We start from the raw sequence: 22,850 nt of genomic DNA on the forward strand, positions 1-22,850 counted from the left end.
GCCAGGCGCCTTGGCGCTTGATATATCGGAGTATCATCTATCAAAGATATTTTCATATCAACTGGGGATTTTTGCTTCTTTTTTGGGTTATAGTTATGAATTAAATTCCGAACTTCTGAAGCCTCCACCCTGTCAAGATGGGATAACTCAACGTCGACGCTATTCTCAGCTGTTGGTTCAAAAGCCAGACACAGATTCCTAAACTCTTTTAGAAACTCAGTTTCCTCATTGCTGTTGGGAGGCATAACGGCCTCGGTCACTTTTGACGTCCCCTTTTTCCTAAAAACGACGTTGTCCTCCGTTACAATTAAATCGACTTGTTTCAGAACACTGTTACCAATGATGGCTTCATACAGAATATCACGCTCCCTAACGACAAGAAAAACGACACCTAACTGAATTTCGTCAACTTCTAACTTTATTTCAAAGCTTCCTAACGTGCGTAGTGTACTATCACCGATACCTTTGAGCTCACACTTTTCGGCCGACAGTTCGATTTCTCCTAACGTCATAAGGACATCATAGCGAATCAGGCATAAATCGCAGCCTGTATCCAACAATGCCGAAAATTATTGCAAATCAAGTTTTTAAAAATAGCACATGCAGTGGTTTTTACACATTTTCTTGCCTCCAAAGTATTCACCCGCCCCTTTTCCTGTTTCAATATAGTATCTTTTTTTGGGCAATCAGCAGCTCGGTGTCCTGATTGGCAGCATTCGAAGCATTTTAACTTTTGTTGGCAACTACGAGCTAAGTGGCCGCTAGCTCCACACTGGAAACTTCGACGCGATTCACTTTGCTTCACAGCCGGGGATTTATCATTTGTACCACGATAATTTTGAGCCGAATTCGAACTGGTTTGACGACCGGAACGAATTTTCTCGTAAATGGTAATTTGTTGCTTTAACTCATCTATATTTTTGGCCTGATACAAGCAGGTTTTATTTGATCTAGAATCTGGAATACCTTCGACGAAGTACTCGATCAGGCTTTTGTCATCAAGATCCACTGGCTTGCCTATTTCCATTAAACAGTATAAGTATTCGCGATAGCCTTCGTTAGCGCGCTTGTACCGATTTCGAAGTAATTTATGCACGTGACTGCTTAAGAGAGTCCCAATTCACTATACCCCGCTGACTGCGAACAAAAATCTTCGCTGCCCCTTTCATTAATTGTTTGCCGTAAATATATTTTTGTAAATCGTCCCATTGCACGGCAGTAGCATTATCTTCAAAGTCATCAAGCCACACTCAACCGCCAAAAGTTTTCAACGACCCCTCAATGTCACGAAGTGTAAATGACGGGCGCGAAGCACCCAGGGGATGCGATGCATAATTTTGACTTGCATCGCTTTCATCGGAGGAACCATCTTCTTCGCCAACAGTTAGGCCATAATATTCACATAACCTATCCTGCAGTGTTGCCTTCCGTCCAGTTGTTGACAACTTTAGAGACACTTTTTCTTTTAGTTCATTTACCGTCAAACTGAAAATCTGTTCGCAGTCCATGTCGCTCAATATGTTTAAAAATAATCAACTTAAATATCCAAAATAATATTCTACGCTTTGATATTGGTGGTCAAATTTCTAAAATAACTAAACCAAAATATGTACTAAGCTAAATAATATTTTATCTTTCCAATTATCAAGTTTGTTTTGATCTTAAATTTCTTATTGGACTTGCTTTAATATTCTTATAAAATTGCTCTGGTTTCTTATTTCACCTTACATTGGGTTTACTTCGTTCTAATTAGATTTACTCTACACTCTAGGTATTCTCTTTCTTACACTGAATTATACTTTTGTGTTGTTCACATTGATTTTCTTTGTACTCTCTGTGTCCAATTTTCATACATAGGTTTAAGTTTGAAGACTTATAAATGTACATACATACACATAAACTAAACGGTCATATTATTTTCTAACATATTTTAAACTCATACCTTGGTAACAAACAAACATTTACCACTCTTCTTGCTCGCTTTGCCTATTTTTAGCTCTGCTTGAATGCCTGTGCTGCTTTTCTTCTTCGTATCTGCTGATGCTTTCGTGGAACTTCGTCAGTCTCGCCATCAACTTATGCTTGCATTCGTCGCTGCTGCGCACTCGTAGCGCCAACTCAAAATGTATTTTTGTTTTATGCTTTCGTCCGTTGTCGATGCGTGCTCGCTGCGCCAATTTTAAGTCTTCTTATACCAAAAATTTTGAATATAAAGATATTGCATGCGCGAACTTCGGTGGAAAGCAGCGGATCGTAACAAAATTCTAGTAAGTCACTTTCACCACACCAAAAACTTTAACACAATTTTTAACATAATTTAAGCACAGAAATACACTGACTGGAGTTTTAAAGAGTAAAAATGTGAATTCTGAACACATTAGATGAATAAAAAGTGTACAAATAATTGTTAAATAACAAATACAGACAGTGGTAGTTTAACAAATTCTGCTGGGGTAAGTGGTGAATGTGACCCACTAGAATTTTGTGAAGCTTGCCTCACACGATTTTTCGTCTATGCAATGTCTCTATATTATATCGTTTCTGCTTATACTCTATTCCACTCAAAAAATTCTCGCCTTCGTCGTTGCTGCGCACACATAGCGCCAACCAAAATTTATTTTTTCCCTCGCTTCGTTCCCACTGCGCATTTGTGCGCCGATCGAAATAAAACCGCTTATTTTCAACTGATGGTGCAGTTTGGAGTATTGTGGTACTATTCTGCCAAATAGCCTTGCTGCCTCTTTGTTGCTGTTCACTACAAAGTTTCGCTTGTACTGCAGTTTCGTCAACTGAATTATGTCGGATTGACTTTGTGGGTGATTGTTTGTCGCGCTGCTCTCTGCGACGATTGCATTTAGCTGCGAACGCAAACTGCGTTTTGGGCTGCTATCCAAGTAACGGGCAACGGGATTTAGGATGGTGTGGTAAAGCTTGCTGGCTGTGCTTTGAACTGAACGGTTTTAATGAACGGCAATATGTATTTTAATACTTTCGCAAAGTTGCACAGTTTGGCGACTGAATTGTTTTTGCGAATATATGCACACGTTTATATGTTTTCGAAAATTGGAAAAATGTTTCATTTAAATATTTTCGAAAATTGGAAAAATGTTTTATATAAAAGTTCGCACTTTTGCTTGATTGTGGGCGTGTCGGATTTTTTTATCCCTTTTCTGACACCACTTGTAGGATTGCCGATCAGACACCAATGTATGTACGCATCTTTTATTATTTGCACAAAGTTCGATTTATTAATTATAGTTCGGTTTTACAAAGATTACAATGTTTTAAGCACGCTCGATACATATACAAAGCCGTCCGTTCAATTCAACCGTCACGCAATTACTTAAACTTTCATATTCACCTTCGTCACTATTTAGTCTTTTGTCCTGTCCTTTGTCAGTCCGTTCCGTTTTACCACACAGGGTTGTAGTTATTGGTTGCCTAAGGCTATGTTTGTATCAGGCCATCCTACATATATACCACCGGTCTCTATGATTTTTTCAGACAACAATATATGCTATACACGTAAAAATTTGGTGAAATTTGAACATATCTAAACGATTTTTAAGATAAATATAAAATAAAAAATAGGTAGGTACTTTGTGTGAGGATGCAAAGCTTCGAATCACGTATTTCAAAAATGTATTAAGTAAACGTAACCATTTGATGAAATTTGATGAATTTTGAAGCTTCTATCCGTAAAAAAGGGGCAAAAATGACTGTTTATATGAAGTATATAATATATATACCACCGATCTCTATGATTTTTTCAGACAACAATATATGCTATACACGTAAGCATTTGGTGAAATTTGAAGCTTCTAGCTGTTAAAACGGGGCAGGAATTGCGAAAAGTTTCTTATCTGAACAATCGGTTTTATGAGATATATACTATGTATACCACGGATCTCAATGATTTTTTCAGACATCAATATATTGATGAATTTTGAAGCTTCTATCCGTAAAAAAGGGGCAAAAATGACTGTTTATATGAAGTATATAATATATATACCACCGATCTCTATGATTTTTTCAGACAACAATATATGCTATACACGTAAGCATTTGGTGAAAGTTGAAGCTTTTAGTTGTTAAAATGGGGCCGAAATCGCAAAAAAAAAAGATATATATATACTATATATATATACTATATATAACATCATATATATATTATATATATCACCGATCTCTTATAGCTGTTAAAATGGGGTAGAAATTGCGAAAAGTTTCTTATCTGAACAATCGGTTGTATGAGATATATACAAATCAATCTCTATGATTTTTTCAGACAACAATATATGCCATATACGTAAGCGTTCAGTGAAATTTGAAGCTTCTAGCTGTTAAAATGGGGTTAAAATTGCGCAAATATATATATATATATATATACTATATATATATATATACTATATATACCACCATATATATACTATATATACCACCGATCTGTATGATTTTTTCAGACAACAATATGTGCTATAGCTCTTAAAATAGGGCAGTAATTACGAAAAGTTTCATATCTGAACAATCGGTTGTGGGGGATATATACTATATATACGACCGATCTAATCAATTTTTTTAGGCAACAATATGTGCAATATACGAAAGTATATGGTGAAGTTTGAAGCTTCAATCTTTTAAATTGAGTAAGATATTACAAAAATCCCCTTTTTCTGAAAAATCGGTTGTATGGAGGATATATGCTATAGTGGTCCGATCCGGCCGGTTCCGACAAATGTCTAATCGGACACCCAAATACACCCGCTCACCAAATTTTATCAAGATATCTCAAAAATTGAGTGACTAGTTTGCATACAAACAGACAGACGGACAGACGGACATGGCTAAATCAACTCAGCTCTTCAACCTTATTATTTCGGTATACTTAATGGTGGGTCTATCTATTTTCCTTTAAGGACTTACAATTTTGGGTTTCGTGACGAAATTAATATATCATTTAATTTTCATGAAAGGTATAAAAATAGGTAGGTACTTTGTGTGAGGATGCAAAGCTTCACGTTTTTTGTGGTCTGCATGTAAAAACTATGACTACGAATCACGTATTTCAAAAATATATGAAGGAAACGTAACTATTTAATGAAATTTGATGAATTTTGAAGCTTCTATCCGTAAAAAAGGGGCAAAAATGAGAGTTTATATGAAGTATATAATATATATACCACCGAGCTCTATGATTTTTTCAGACAACAATATATGCTATATACATAAGCATTTGGTGAAATGTGAAGCTTCTAGCTGTTAAAACGGGGCAGAAATTGCGCAAAGTTTCTTATCTGAAAAATCGGTTGTATGAGATATATACTATGTATACCACCGATCTCAATGATTTTTTCAGACATCAATACATGCTATACACGTAAGCATTTGGTGAAATTTGAAGCTTCTAGCTGTTAAAACGGGGCAGAAATTGCGCAAAGTTTCTTATCTGAACAATCGGTTGTATGAGATATATACTATATATACCACCGATCTCAATGATTTTTTCTGACAACAATATATAATATACACGTAAGCATTTGGTGAAATTTAAAGCTTCTAGCTGTTAAAATGGGGAAGAATTTGCGCAAAGTTTCTTATCTGAACAATCGGTTGTATGAGATTATATGTATATACCACCGGTCTCTATGATTTTGCAGACAACAATATATGCTATACACGTAAACATTTGGTGAAATTTGAACATATCTAAACGATTTTTAAGATACATATAAAATAAAAAATAGGTAGGTACTTTGTGTGAGTGGTCAAAGCTTCACGTTTTTTGTGGTCTGCGTGTAAAAACTATGACTACGAATTTACGTATTTCAACAATATATGACGTAAACGTAACTATTTGATGAATTGTTATAAATTTTGAAGCTTCTAGCTGTTAAAACGGGGCAGAAATTGCGCAAAGTTTCTTATCTGAACAATCGGTTTTATGAGATATATACTATGTATACCACCGATCTCAATGATTTTTTCAGATATCAATATATGCTATACACGTAAGCATTTGGTGAAATTTGAAGCTTTTAGCTGTTAAAATGGGCCCGAAATCGCAAAAAAAAATATATATATACTATATATTGTGACGACTATGAGTGACACTAAGTGATACTCACATCCCTAGTCTGATGTTAAGTAAATAAAGTCACAACAACACATGCTAGTAGATTCCAGAAGATGCGAACGAGGAAACCAGAGAGTATAAAAGGCCGCAGATGTAGAGGCGCTGGAATTCAGTTTGATTCGATTTATCAAGCAGCAAGCATTTTCGATTAAAACGATATCTAGCGAGCAATAGCAGTATTATTTTGAATAGCAGAGTTTCATTTGAGCTATCAATCAGTTGGGTTACTAAGCAAGCTGTTCGTTGCACAGTTTGAGTGTTATTGTGAAGTACTTTAATAAAGGTTATTTTGCATTATTAAAAATTGGAGTTATTTATTCAACAGTTTAGTGATTCGAACCTATCAGACGATTGCAAATAAGAGAATTTGCAAGTAAATTCTTTATAATATATATACTATATATACCATCATATATATATTATAAATATCACCGATCTCTATGATTTTTTGACACAACGGTATATACTATATACGTAAGCAATCAGTGAAATTTGAAGCTTATAGCTGTTAAAATGGGTTAGAAATTGCGAAAAGTTTCTTATCTGAACAATCGGTTGTATGAGATATATACAAACCAATGTCTATGATTTTTTCAGACAACAATATATGTCATATACGTAAGCGTTCGGTGAAATTTGAAGCTTCTAGCTGTTAAAATGGGGCTAAAATTGCGAAAATATATATATACTGTATATATATACTATATATACCACCATATATATACTATATATACCACCGATCTGTATGATTTTTTCAGACAACAATATATGCTATATACGTAAGCATTCGTTGAAATTTGAAGCCTCTAGCTCTTAAAATAGGGCAGTAATTACGAAAAGTGTCTTATCTGAACAATCGGTTGTGGGGGATATATACTATATATACGACCGATCTCATCAATTTTTTCAGGCAACAATAAATGCAATATACGAAAGTATATGGTGAAGTTTGAAGCTTCAATCTGTTAAATTGAGTAAGATATTACAAAAATCCTCTGTTTCTGAAAAATCAGTTGTATGGAGGATATATGCTACAGTGGTCCGCTCCGGCCGGTTCCGACAAATGTCTAATCGGACACCCAAATACACCCGCTCACCAAATTTTATCAAGATATCTCAAAAATTGAGGGACTAGTTTGCATACAAACAGACAGACGGACATGGCTAAATCAACTCAGCTCTTCAACCTGATTATTTCGGTATACTTAATGGTGGGTCTATCTATTTTCCTTTAAGGACTTACAATTTTGGGTTTCGGGACGAAATTAATATACCATTTCATTTTCATGAAAGGTATAAAAATAGGTAGGTACTTTGTGTGCGGATGCAAAGTTTCAGGTTTTTTGTGGTCTGCGTGTAAAAACTATGACTACGAATCACGTATTTCAACAACATATGACGTAAACGTAACTAATTGATGAAATGTTATGAATTTTGAAGCTTCTAGCTGTAAAAAAGGGGCAAAAAAACAGTTTATATGGGGTATATAATATATGTACCACCGATCTCTATGATTTTTTCAGACAACAATATATGCTATATACGTAAGCATTTGGTGAAATTTAAAGCTTCTAGCTGTTAAAACGGGGCAGAAATTGCGCAAATTTTCTTATCTGAACAATCGGTTGTATGAGATATATACTATATATACCACCGATCTCAATGATTTTTTCAGACAACAATATATAATATACACGTAAGCATTTGGTGAAATTTGAAGCTTCTAGCTGTTATAATGGGGAAGAAATTGCGCAAAGTTTCTAATCTGAACAATCGGTTGTATGAGATTATATATACCACCGGTCTCTATGATTTTTTCAGACAACAATATATGCTATACACGTAAACATTTGGTGAAATTTGAACATATCTAAACGATTTTTAAGATACATATAAAATAAAAAATAGGTAGGTACTTTGTGTGAGGATGCAAAGCTTCACGTTTTTTGTGGTCTGCATGGAAAAACTATGACTACGAATCACGTATTTCAAAAATATATGAAGTAAACGTAACTATTTGATGAAATCTGATGAATTTTGAAGCTTCTATCCGTAAAAAAGGGGCAAAAATGACTGTTTATATGAAGTATATAATATGTATACCACAGATCTCTATGATTTTTTCAGACAACAATATATGCTATATACGTAAGCATTTGGTGAAATTTGAAGCTTCTAGCTGTTAAAACGGGGCAGAAATTGCGCAAATTTTCTTATCTGAACAATCGGTTGTATGAGATATATACTATGTATACCACGGATCTCAATGATTTTTTCAGACATCAATATATGCTATACACGTAAGCATTTGGTGAAATTTGAAGCTTTTAGCTGTTAAAATGGGGTAGAAATTGCGAAAAGTTTTTTATCTGAACAATCGGTTGTATGAGATATATACAAACCAATCTCTATGATTTTTTCAGACAACAATATATGTCATATACGTAAGCGTTCGGTGAAATTTGAAGCTTCTAGCTGTTAAAATGGGGCTAAAATTGCGAAAATATATATATACTGTATATATATACTATATATACCACCATATATATACTATATATACCACCGATCTGTATGATTTTTTCAGACAACAATGTATGCTATATACGTAAGCATTCGTTGAAATTTGAAGCCTCTAGCTCTTAAAATAGGGCAGTAATTACGAAAAGTTTCTTATCTGAACAATCGGTTGTGGGGGATATATACTATATATACGACCGATCTCATCAATTTTTTCCGGCAACATTAAATGCAATATACGAAAGTATATGGTGAAGTTTGAAGCTTCAATCTGTTAAATTGAGTAAGATATTACAAAAATTCTCTGTTTCTGAAAAATCAGTGGTATGGAGGATATATGCTACAGTGGTCCGCTCCGGCCGGTTCCGACAAATGTCTAATCGGACACCCAAATACACCCGCTCACCAAATTTTATCAAGATATCTCAAAAATTGAGGGACTAGTTTGCATACAAACAGACAGACGGACATGGCTAAATCAACTCAGCTCTTCAACCTGATTATTTCGGTATACTTAATGGTGGGTCTATCTATTTTCCTTTAAGGACTTACAATTTTGGGTTTCGGGACGAAATTAATATACCATTTCATTTTCATGAAAGGTATAAAAATAGGTAGGTACTTTGTGTGAGGATGCAAAGTTTCAGGTTTTTTGTGGTCTGCGTGTAAAAACTATGACTACGAATCACGTATTTCAACAACATATGACGTAAACGTAACTAATTGATGAAATGTTATGAATTTTGAAGCTTCTAGCTGTAAAAAAGGGGCAAAAAAAACAGTTTATATGGGGTATATAATACATGTACCACCGATCTCTATGATTTTTTCAGACAACAATATATGCTATATACGTAAGCATTTGGTGAAATTTGAAGCTTCTAGCTGTTAAAACGGGGCAGAAATTGCGCAAATTTTCTTATCTGAACAATCGGTTTTATGAGATATATACTATATATACCACCGATCTCAATGATTTTTTCAGACAGCAATATATAATATACACGTAAGCATTTGGTGAAATTTGAAGCTTCTAGCTGTTATAATGGGGAAGAAATTGCGCAAAGTTTCTAATCTTAACAATCGGTTGTATGAGATTATATATACCACTGGTCTCTATGATTTTTCAGACAACAATATATGCTATACACGTAAACATTTGGTGCAATTTGAACATATCTAAACGATTTTTAAGATACATATAAAATAAAAAATAGGTAGGTACTTTGTGTGAGGATGCAAAGCTTCACGTTTTTTGTGGTCTGCATGTAAAAACTATGACTACGAATTACTTATTTCAAAAATATATGAAGTAAACGTAACTATTTGATGAAATCTGATGAATTTTGAAGCTTCTATCCGTAAAAAAGGGGCAAAAATTACTGTTTATATGAAGTATATAATATATATACCACAGATCTCTATGATTTTTTCAGACAACAATATATGCTATATACGTAAACATTTGGTGAAATTTGAAGCTTCTAGCTGTTAAAACGGGGCAGAAATTGCGCAAATTTTCTTATCTGAACAATCGGTTGTATGAGATATATACTATGTATACCACGGATCTCAATGATTTTTTCAGACATCAATATATGCTATACACGTAAGCATTTGGTGAAATTTGAAGCTTTTAGCTGTTAAAATGGGGCCGAAATCGCAAAAAAAAGATATATATATACTATATATACCATAATATATATATTATATATATCACCGATCTCTATGATTTTTTTACACAACAGTATATACTGTATACGTAAGCAATCAGTGAAATTTGAAGCTTATAGCTGTTAAAATGGGGTAGAAATTGCGAAAAGTTTCTTATCTGAACAATCGGTTGTATGAGATATATACTATATATACAAGCCAATCTCTATGATTTTTTCAGAAAACAATATATGCAATATACCTAAGCGTTCGGTGAAATTTAAAGCTTCTAGCTGTTAAAATGGGGCTAAAATTGCGAAAATATATATATATACTATATATACCACCATATATACTATATATACCACCATATATACTATATATACCACCGATCTGTATTATTTTTTCAGACAACAATATATGCTATATACGTAAGCATTCGTTGAAATTTGAAGCCTCTAACGCTTAAAATAGGGCAGTAATTACGAAAAGTTTCTTATCTGAACAATCGGTTGTGGGGGATATATACTATATATACGACCGATCTCATAAATTTTTTCAGGCAACAATATGTGCAATATTCGAAAGTATATGGTGAAGCTTGAAGCTTCAATCTGTTAAATTGAGTAAGATATTACAAAAATCCTCTTTTTCTGAAAAATCGGTTGTATGGAGGATATATGCTATAGTGGTCCGATCCGGCCGATTCCGACAAATGTCTAATCGGACACCCAAATACACCCGCTCACCAAATTTTATCAAGATATCTCAAAAATTGAGGGACTCGTTTGCATACAAACAGACAGACACACAGACGGACATGGCTAAATCAACTCAGCTCTTCAACCTGATTATTTCGGTATAGTTAATGGTGGGTCTATCTATTTTCCTTTAAGGACTTATAATTTTGGGTTTCGTGACGAAATTAATATACCATTTCATTTTCATGAAAGGTATAAAAATAGGTCGGTACTTTGTGTGAGGATGCAAAGCTTCACGTTTTTTGTGGTCTGCATGTAAAAACTATGACTACGAATCACGTATTTCAAAAATATATGAAGTAAACGTAACTATTTGATGAATTTTGAAGCTTCTATCCGTAAAAAAGGGGCAAAAATGACAGTTTATATGAAGTATATAATATATATACCACCGATCTCTATGATTTTTTCAGACAACAATATATGCTATATACGAAAGCATTTGGTGAAATTTGAAGCTTCTAGCTGTTAAAACGGGGCATAAATTGCGCAAAGTTTCTTATCTGAACAATCGGTTGTATGAGATATATACTATGTATACCACCGATCTCAATGATTTTTTCAGACATCAATATATGCTATACACGTAAGCATTTGGTGAAATTTGAGGCTTCGAGCTGTTAAAAAGGGGCCGAAATCGCAAAAAAAAAAATATATATATATACTATATATATACTATATATACCATCATATATATATTATATATATCACCGATCTCTATGATTTTTTGACGCAACAATATATACTCTATACGTAAGCAATCAGTGAAATTTGAAGTTTATAGCTGCTAAAATGGGGTAGAAATTGCGAAAAGTTTCTTATCTGAACAATCGGTTGTATGAGATATATACTATATATACAAACCAATCTCTATGAATTTTTCAGACAACAATATATGCCATATACGTAAGCGTTCGGTGAAATTTGAAGCTTCTAGCTGTTAAAATGGGGCTAAAATTGCGAAAATATATATATATATACTATATATATATACTATATATACCACCATATATATACTATATATACCACCGATCTGTATGATTTTTTCAGACAACAATATATGCTATATACGTAAGCATTCGTTGAAATTTGAAGCCTCTAGCTCTTAAAATAGGGCAGTAATTACGAAAAGTTTCTTATCTGAACAATCGGTTGTTTCAGCCAACAATATGTGCAATATACGAAAGTATATGGTGAAGTTTGAAGCTTCAATCTGTTAAATTGAGTAAGATATTACAAAAATCCTCTTTTTCTGAAAAATCGGTTGTATGGAGGATATATGATATAGTGGTCCGATCCGGTCGGTTCTGACAAATGTCTAATCGGACACCCAAATACACCCGCTCACCAAATTTTATCAAGATATCTCAAAAATTGAGGGACTAGTTTGCATACAAACAGACAGACGGACAGACGGACATGGCTAAGTCAACTCAGCTCTTCAACCTGATTATTTCGGTATACTTAATGGTGGGTCTATCTATTTTCCTTTAAGGACTTACAATTTTGGGTTTCGTGACGAAATTAATATACCATTTCATTTTCATGAAAGGAATAAAAATAGGTAGGTACTTTGTGTGAGGATGCAAAGCTTCAGGTTTTTTGTGGTCTGCGTGTAAAAACTATGACTACGAATCACGTATTTCAACAATATATGACGTAAACGTAACTATTTGATGAAATGTTATGAATTTTGAAGCTTCTAGCTGTTAAAACGGGGCAGAAATTGCGCAAAGTTTCTTATCTGAACAATCGGTTGTATGATATATATACTATATATACCACCGATTTCAATCATTTTTTCAGACAACAATATATAATATACACGTAAGCATTTGATGAAATTTGAAGCTTCTAGCTGTTAAAATGGGGAAGAAATTGCGCAAAGTTTCTTATCTGAACAATCGGTTGTATGAGATTATATATACCACCGGTCTCTATTATTTTTTCAGACAACAATATATGCTATACACGTCAACATTTGGTGAAATTTGAACATATCTAAACGATTTTTAAGATAAATATAAAATAAAAAATAGGTAGGTACTTTGTGTGAGTGGTCAAAGTGTTGGATTTTAGCAAATGAAATTATCAACTTTGTTACTTGTTACTTTCTACTTTACAATTAATATTCTCAGTAAGCTTTGCTTATATAAACTATATATAAAAAATGTATGTCAAGATATTTTATATTCAAAATAAAAGTTGTTGCTGAATATTATCACAATAGGTTATGAACCTAGCACGCTTCCACTGAGCCGAATAAGTAACTTATAAATACCTACATACGTGTGATTCAGGATGAGCTACACAGCCGTGAAAATTGAGCCATTGGGTAAGGAGAATTTCGATACGTGGAAGATCCATATTGAGGCCCTTCTAACAAAGAATGATGCCTGGAAATACGTGAATGGTACGTGTTCAAAACCAACTTCTCCCCCGGAAAAAGTTGCCGAATGGGACTCTGAGGATGCAAAGGCTAAATCGGATTTGATATTAGCGATCGCTACTACCGAATTGAATGAATTGTGGCGCCGGTTGGCGGAGCGAAGGAGCGACTGGCGCGCCTTGTTGGACGGCCATAACCGTTTAGACGGTTAAGCGCCAATTAAGTAAGTAAGTAAGTACTACCGAATTGAAGCAGATAAGAAATTGTATCACTTCAAAGGATATATGGGACAAGCTTCATAGCATATATCAATCCAAAGGACCAGCTCGTAAGGCAATGTTATTGAAATCTCTTATATTACTAAAAATGAAGAATGGCCAAGATATGCGGGACCACGTGAAAAATTTTTTTTAACGTCGTAGACAAGATTCAAGAAATGCAACTCGAAATAATTGATGAACTTCTAACCGTCTTGTTGTTGTACAGCATTCCCGAAGAATAGGAGTCATTTAGGATTGCAATCGAAACTCAGGAAAAGTTGCCGGAACCAGAGGTGTTAAAGGTAAAGCTGCTGGAAGTATACGATGCACGTAAACGAAATCATAGTGAGAGCACCCCCGATGCAATGTTTATCCACAAAAATTCACAGAACCAGGGAAGAAAGCAAGGTAAGGGAAAGTTTAAATATACCTGTCGTTATTGCGGAAAAATAGGTCACAAGGCCAAAGAATGTAGAGCGAAGGCAAACGAAGCAAAGGCTAAGGAGAATGGCTTGAAACGTAACGAATCAACAAGAACTGCAGAAGTCGCAATGCAGGTGAATGGAGAGCTCGAGCGATGGTGTCTAGATTCAGGTGCATCTTCGCATATGTGTAGCAAAAAGGAAAAATTTAGAGGACTTGAACCATCGGACATAAATGTTTTACAATTGGCTAACAACGAGTCAACGAAAATACATTGAATTGGTACTGTGAAACTCATCACTTCAGAAGGCATCGCAGCAAAATTTGATGACACGCTCTACGTTCCTGACCTGCGATCAAATCTACTCTCAGTTTCGAAAATAACAGATCATGGTTTTAATGTAGTATTTACCGCAAAAGAGGCCATAGTCTTACAACCAGAAACAGGTAAACAAGTAATGATGGCTACTAGATTTAAAGATTTGTACTATGTTTCAGAGAAAACTGAAAAATGTAGTCTAGCACAAATAAGTTTGCAAGAATGGCATGAACGATTCGGCCACCTGAACGAGAAGGATCTAAAAGATGCTATACGAAAAGGCAAAGTTGTTGGAGCTGAAACAAATTTCAACGAACAATTACCTATTTGGGAAGTCTGTGTTAAGGGAAAACAAACTCAGACACCATTCCCAAAATCGTCCACTAAAACGACTGATCTATTGGAGTTAGTTCACACGGACGTATGTGGACCAATGCGTACAAATTCCTTGGGGGGATCTCGATATTTTGTCACATTCATTGATGACAAATCAAGGTAGTGCGAAATATATTTCATCAGAAAGAAAAGCGAAGTTATGACCAAATTTGCAGAATACAAACGCATGGTCGAAAAAAGGACTGGTAAGTTTATTAAATGTATTATATCAGACAACGGAACAGAATACGTTAACAATGAAATGCAGACATTTTTGAAGAAAGAGGGTATAAAACACGAACGGACAGTTGATTATACGCCGCAACAAAATGGCGTTGCAGAGCGCAAAAATAGGACATTGGTAGAAATGGCCAGATGCATGATGATTCAATCAGGGCTGCCCGCAGTTTTTTTGGCTGAAGCGGTTTTGACAGCAAATTATTTGCGAAATAGATGCCCATCTCGTAGTTTGGATGGTGAAACTCCATTTAAATTGTGGACTGGAAGATTGCCAAACGTAACTCACTTTAGGAAGTTTGGGTCAACGGCTTGTGCCCTTGACAAAACTCATAAAAAGGGAAAGTTTGAAGCCAAATCCAAAAAATGTATTTTTATTGGATATTCAGAAGAAACTAAAGCTTACAGGCTTTGGGATGCAAGTGCAAGAACAGTTTTACGAAGTAGAGATGTCACTTTTGGTAACAGTTTCGAGTTGAGCGATTATGAAGAATTTATTGACGAAGAAAATGTCAAAAAAGATTTAGCTTTTGGTATTGATTTTAAAATTTTCAACAAAAACACACATATAAAAGGTAGCAGCGCTGAAGAAGACAACGAAGATCCTAAAGAAGATTTTAGCGATGAAGCAGAAGACGGGTATAATACCCCTTCTGAAAATACTGAACGCTATGCTACTCCCATGACTTCGATGCGAGGACCAGGCAGGCCTAAGAGAGTTCTCACCGGAAGACGAGGAAGGCCACGTAAATTGTACAACATGGTAAGTCAATCGAACAGAGAAGCATCAGATGAGATTGGTGAAGATTACCCTAATACTGCTGGCTTAGCTGTTCATAGCGATCAACTGTCAACAGCTGACGCTCTATCTAGTCCAGATGCAGATGACTGGATTAAAGCAATGAAGAGTGAATACGATGCCCTAATGAAAAATCATACATGGGATGTAGTTGAGCATCCAGTTAATAAGAAAATAATCGAATGTAAATGGGTCCTACGCACAAAATATAAACCTGACGGAAGTATAGAACGACGCAAGGCTAGGCTTGTCGCAAAAGGGTTTACTCAAATACCGGGAATTGATTTTGACGAAACGTTTGCACCTGTTGCTAGAATTGGATCTATTCGTTTAATTGTAGCTCTTGCGGCTGAGTATAGTCTGATTTTGCATCAACTAGATTTTGTAACTGCATATTTGAACGGGAATATTGAGGAAGAAATTTTTATGAGAATACCGAAAGAATTCGACAAAATCTTAAGTAAGGATGAATCGAAAGAATATCACGGAAATAAGGTATGTTTGATTAAGAAAGCACTTTACGGTTTGAAGCAGTCTGGTAGAGAGTGGTACAAGAAACTAGATGAAAAATTGAAGGAAATGCAATTCCAGCCATTGAAATCAGATACATGCGTTTTTCTGAAGAAAACAGAAAAAAGTATAATAATTGTCGCAGTTTACGTCGATGATTTGATTGTAGCAGCTAATAACAATCAAATGTTGCACGAGCTGAAAATGGAACTAGCAAAATCATTTGAGATGAAAGATATGAGTGAGTTGACATATTGTCTTGGTATTAGTTTCAAGCAAAATAATCAGAATAATACACTAACGATGTCGCAAGAAAAGTATGTAAATGATATTTTAAAGCGTTTTAACATGCAAGACGCGAAGCTAGTCTCCACTCCTTTAAATCCGAGCGTAAAACTTTCGAAAGAAATGAGCCCGAATACCGAAACAGAGAAGCAAGAAGTTCAGAACATACCTTACCAGAATCTTATAGGGTCCCTAATGTACTTATCAATATCTACACGGCAAGATATTACACATGCAGTTAGCGTTTTAAGTCAATATAATTCCAATTACGGGAAAGAGCACTGGATAGCTGCAAAACGGGTACTAAGATACATAAAAGGAACTGCAAGTATGGGATTAGTTTTTACGAGGACTGGTAAAGAACTAGTGGGTTATACCCACGCAGATTGGGGCGCTAATATAGATGACAGGAGATCTTATACTGGTTTTGTCTTCAAGTTAGCAAATGCCGCTGTAAGCTGGGAGTCTCGAAAGCAGAGAACTGTTGCAATGTCCAGCACAGAAGCAGAGTATATGGCGCTTTCTGAATCTGTAAAAGAAGCAATACATCTTAGAAATTTTTTGGTTGAAGTACATGGTCAAATGGGTATTACACCTATATTTAATGATAACCAAGGAGCAAGATTATTGAGTAAGAATCCAGTATTCCATAATCGAACAAAGCATGTTGATATACGCCATCATTTTGTAAGAGATACAGTGGAGAGGGGAGAAATTTCTATCGAATATTTGCCTACTGATAGAATGCCAGCTGATGTGCTGACCAAAGCACTACCATTGCCAAAACACAATACTTGCATTAACGAAATTGGATTAACTATAATGTAGATTAAATATACATAAGTAACTACGTATAATATACATACATATGTATGTAAAATTCCATTTGAGGGAAAGTGTCGGATTTTAGCAAATGAAATTATCAACTTTGTTACTTGTTACTTTCTACTTTACATTTAATATTCTCAGTAAGCTTTGCTTATATAAACTATATATAAAAAATGTATGTCAAGATATTTTATATTCAAAATAAAAGTTGTTGCTGAATATTATCACAATACAAAGCTTCACGTTTTTTGTGGTCTGCGTGTAAAAACTATGACTACGAATCACGTATTTCAACAATATATGACGTAAACGTAACTATCTGATGAAATGTTATGAATTTTGAAGCTTCTAGCTGTTAAAACGGGGCAGAAATTGCGCAAAGTTTCTTATTTGAACAATCGGTTGTATGATATATATACTATATATACCACCGATCTCAATGATTTTTTCAGACAACAATATATAATATACACGTAAGCATTTGGTGAAATTTGAAGCTTCTAGCTGTTAAAACGGGGCAGAAATTGCGCAAAGTTTCTTATCTGAACAATCGGTTGTATGAGATATATACTATGTATACCACCGATCTCAATGATTTTTTCAGACATCAATATATGCTATACACGTAAGCATTTGGTGAAATTTGAAGCTTCTAGCTATTAAAATGGGACCGAAATCGCAAACAAAAATATATATATATACTATATATATATACTATATACCATCATATATATATTATATATATCACCGATCTCTATGATTTTTTGACACAACAATATATACTATATACGTAAGCAATCAGTGAAATTTGAAGCTTATAGCTGTTAAAATGGGGTAGAAATTGCGAAAATTTTCTTATCTGAACAATCGGTTGTATGAGATATATACTATATACAAACCAATCTCTATGATTTTTTCAGACAACAATATATGCCATATACGTAAGCGTTCGGTGAAATTTGAAGCCTCTAGCTCTTAAAATAGGGCAGTAATTGCGAAAAGTTTCTTGTCTCAACAATCGGTTGTGGGGGATATATACTATATATACGACCGATCTCATCAATTTTTTCAGGCAACAATATGTGCAATGTACCAAAGTATATGGTGAAGTTTGAAGCTTCAGTCTGTTAAATTGAGTAAGATATTACAAAAATCCTCTTTTTCTGAAAAATCGGTTGTATGGAGGATATATGCTATAGTGGTCCGATCCGGCCGGTTCCGGCAAATGTCTAATCGGACACCCAAATACACCCGCTCACCAAATTTTATCAAGATATCTCGAAAATTGAGGGACTAGTTTGCATACAAACAGACAGACGGACATGGCTAAATCAACTCAGCTCTTCAACCTGATTATTTCGGTATACTTAATGGTGGGTCTATCTATTTTCCTTTAAGGACTTACAATTTTGGGTTTCGTGACGAAATTAATATACCATTTCATTTTCATGAAAGGTATAAAAATAGGTAGGTACTTTGTGTGAGGATGCAAAGTTTCAGGTTTTTTGTGGTCTGCGTGTAAAAACTATGACTACGAATCACGTATTTCAACAATATATGACGTAAACGTAACTATTTGATGAAATGTTATGAATTTTGAAGCTTCTAGCCGTAAAAAAGGGGCAAAAAAAGACACTTTATATGGGGTATATAATATATGTACCACCGATCTCTATGATTTTTTCAGACAACAATATACGCTATATACGTAAGCATTTGGTGAAATTTGAAGCTTCTAGCTGTTAAAACGGGGCAGAAATTGCGCAAAGTTTCTTATCTGAACAATCGGTTGTATGAGATATATACTATATATACCACCGATCTCAATGATTTTTTCAGACAACAATATATAATATACACGTAAGCATTTGGTTAAATTTGAAGCTTCTAGCTGTTAAAATTGGGAAGAAATTGTGCAAAGTTTCTTATCTGAACAATCGGTTGTATGAGATTATATATACCACCGGTCTCTATGATTTTTTCAGACAACAATATATGCTATACACGAAACATTTGGTGAAATTTGAACATATCTAAACGATTTTTAAAATAAATATAAAATAAAAAATAGGTAGGTACTTTGTGTGAGGATTCAAAGCTTCACGTTTTTTGTGGTCTGCATGTAAAAACTATGACTACGAATCACGTATTTCAACAATATATGAAGTGAGCGTACCTATTTGATGAAATTTGATGAATTTTGAAGCTTCTATCCGTAAAAAAGGGGCAAAAATGACAGTTTATATGAAGTATATAATATATATACCACCGATCTGAGTGATTTTTTCAGACGTCGATATATGCTATACACGTAAGCATTTGGTGAAATTTGAAGCTTCTAGCTGTTAAAATGGGGCTAAAATTGCGAAAAGATATATATATACTATATATATATACTATATATACCACCATATATATACTATATATACCACCGATCTGTATGATTTTTTCAGACAACAATATATGCTATATACGTAAGCATTCGTTGAAATTTGAAGCCTCTATCTCTTAAAATAGGGCAGTAATTACGAAAAGTTTCTTATCTGAACAATCGGTTGTGGGGGATATATACTATATATACGACCGATCTCATCAATTTTTTCAGGCAACAATATGTGCAATATACGATGTATATGGTGAAGTTTGAAGCTTCAGTCTGTTAAATTGAGTAAGATATTACAAAAATCCTCTTTTTCTGAAAAATCGGTTGTATGGAGGATATATGCTATAGTGGTCCGATCCGGCCGTTTCCTACAAATGTCTAATCGGACACCCGAATACACCCGCTCACCAAATTTTATCAAGATATCTCAAAAATTGAGGGCCTAGTTTGCATACAAACAGACAGACGGACAGACGGACAGACGGACATGGCTAAATCAACTCAGCTCTTCAACCTGATTATTTCGGTATACTAAATGGTTTTTCCTTTAAGGACTTACAATTTTGGGTTTCGTGACGAAATTAATATACCATTTCATTTTCATGAAAGGTATAAAAATAGCTAGGTACTTTGTGTGAGGATGCAGAGTTTCAGGTTTTTTGTGGTCTGCGTGTAAAAACTATGACTACGAATCACGTATTTCAACAATATATGACGTAAACGTAACTATTTGATGAAATGTTATGAATTTTGAAGCTTCCAGCCGTAAAAAAGGGGCAAAAAAATACAGTTTATATGGGGTATATAATATATGTACCACCGATCTCTATGATTTCTTCAGACAACAATATATGCTATATACCTAAGCATTTGGTGAAATTTGAAGCTTCTAGCTGTTAAAACGGGCAGAAATTGCGCAAAGTTTCTTATCTGAACAATCGGTTGTATGAGATATATACTATATATACCACCGATCTCAATGATTTTTTCAGACAACAATATATAATATACACGTAAGCATTTGGTGAAATTTGAAGCTTCTAGCCGTTAAAATGGGGAAGAAATTGCGCAAAGTTTCTTATCTGAACAATCGGTTAATCAGATTATATATACCACCGGTCTCTATGAATTTTTCAGACAACAATATATGCTATACACGTAAACATTTGGTGAAATTTGAACATATCTAAACGATTTTTAAGATAAATATAAAATAAAAAATAGGTAGGTACTTTGTGTGAGGATGCAAAGCTTCGCGGTTTTTGTGGTCTGCATGTAAAAACTATGACTACGAATCACGTATTTCAAAAATATATGAAGTAAACGTAACTATTTGATGAAATTTGAAGCTTCTATCCGTAAAAAAGGGGCAAAAATGACAGTTTATATGAAGTATATAATATATATACCACCGATCTCTATGATTTTTTCAGACAACAATATATGCTATATATGTAAGCATTTGGTGAAATTTGAAGCTTCTAGCTGTTAAAACGGGGCAGAAATTGCGCAAAGTTTCTTATCTGAACAATCGGTTTATGAGATATATACTATGTATACCACCGATCTCAGACATCAATATATGCTATACACGTAAGCATTTGGGGAAATTTGAAGCTTCTAGCTGTTAAAATGGGGCAGAAATCGCAAAAAAAAATATATATATATATATACTATATATACCATCATATATATTATGTATATCACCGATCTTTATGATTTTTTGACACAACAATATATACTATATACGTAAGCAATCAGTGAAATTTGACGCTTATAGCTGTTAAAATGGGGTAGAAATTGTGAAAAGTTTCTTATCTGAACAATCGGTTGTATGAGATATATACTATATATACAAACCAATCTCTATGATTTTTTCAGACACCAATATATGCCATATACGTAAGCGTTCGGTGAAATTTGAAGCTAGTAGCTGTTAAAATGGGGCTAAAATTGCGAAAATATATATATACTATATACACTATATATACCACCGATCTGTATGATTTTTTCAGACAACAATATATGCTATATACGTAAGCATTCGTTGAAATTTGAAGCCTCTAGCTCTTAAAATAGGGCAGTAATTACGAAAAGTTTCTTATCTGAACAATCGGTTGTGGGGGTTATATACTATATATACGACCGATCTCATCATTTTTTTCAGGCAACAATATGTGCAATATACGAAAGTATATGGTGAAGTTTGAAGTTTCAATCTGTTAAATTGAGTAAGATATTACAAAAATCCTCTTTTTCTGATAAATCGGTTGTATGGAGGATATATGCTATAGTGGTCCGATCCGGCCGGTTCCGACAAATGTCTAATCGGACACCCAAGTACACCCGCTCACCAAATTTTATCAAGATATCTCAAAAATTGAGGGACTAGTTTGCATACAAACAGACAGACGGACAGACGGACATGGCTAAATCAACTCAGCTCTTCAACCTGATTATTTCGGTATACTTAATGGTGGGTCTATCTATTTTCCTTTAAACACTTACAATTTTGGGTTTCGTGACGAAATTAATATACCATTTCATTTTCATGAAAGGTATAAAAATAGGTAGGTACTTTGTGTGAGGATGCAAAGTTTCAGGTTTTTTGTGGTCTGCGTGTAAAAACTATGACTACGAATCACGTATTTCAACAAAATATGACGTAAACGTAACTATTTGATGAAATGTTATGAATTTTGAAGCTTCTAGCCGTAAAAAAGGGGCAAAAAAATACAGTTTATATGGGGTATATAATATATGTACCACTGATCTCTATGATTTTTTCAGACAACAAGCTGAGCTAGCTGTTAAAATGGGGAAGAAATTGCGCAAAGTTTCTTATCTGAACAATCGGTTGTATGAGATTATATATACCACCGATCTCTATGATTTTTTCAGGCAACAATATATGCTATACACGTAAACATTTGGTGAAATTTTAACATATCTAAACGATTTTTAAGATAAATATAAAA

General features: G+C 34.3%; 1 protein-coding gene across 10 annotated transcripts in view; it reads left to right on the forward strand.

Annotated features, from left to right (window-relative positions):
- Positions 1 to 22,850, forward strand: part of Sik2 (Salt-inducible kinase 2) — a 964,644-nt gene that overhangs the window by 480,337 nt on the left and 461,457 nt on the right. The gene's annotated exons all lie outside the window — the stretch shown is intronic.

The sequence above is a fragment of the Eurosta solidaginis genome, chromosome 4 (assembly GCF_040869045.1).
Source record: "Eurosta solidaginis isolate ZX-2024a chromosome 4, ASM4086904v1, whole genome shotgun sequence".
NCBI classification, from domain to species: Eukaryota; Metazoa; Arthropoda; class Insecta; order Diptera; family Tephritidae; genus Eurosta; species Eurosta solidaginis.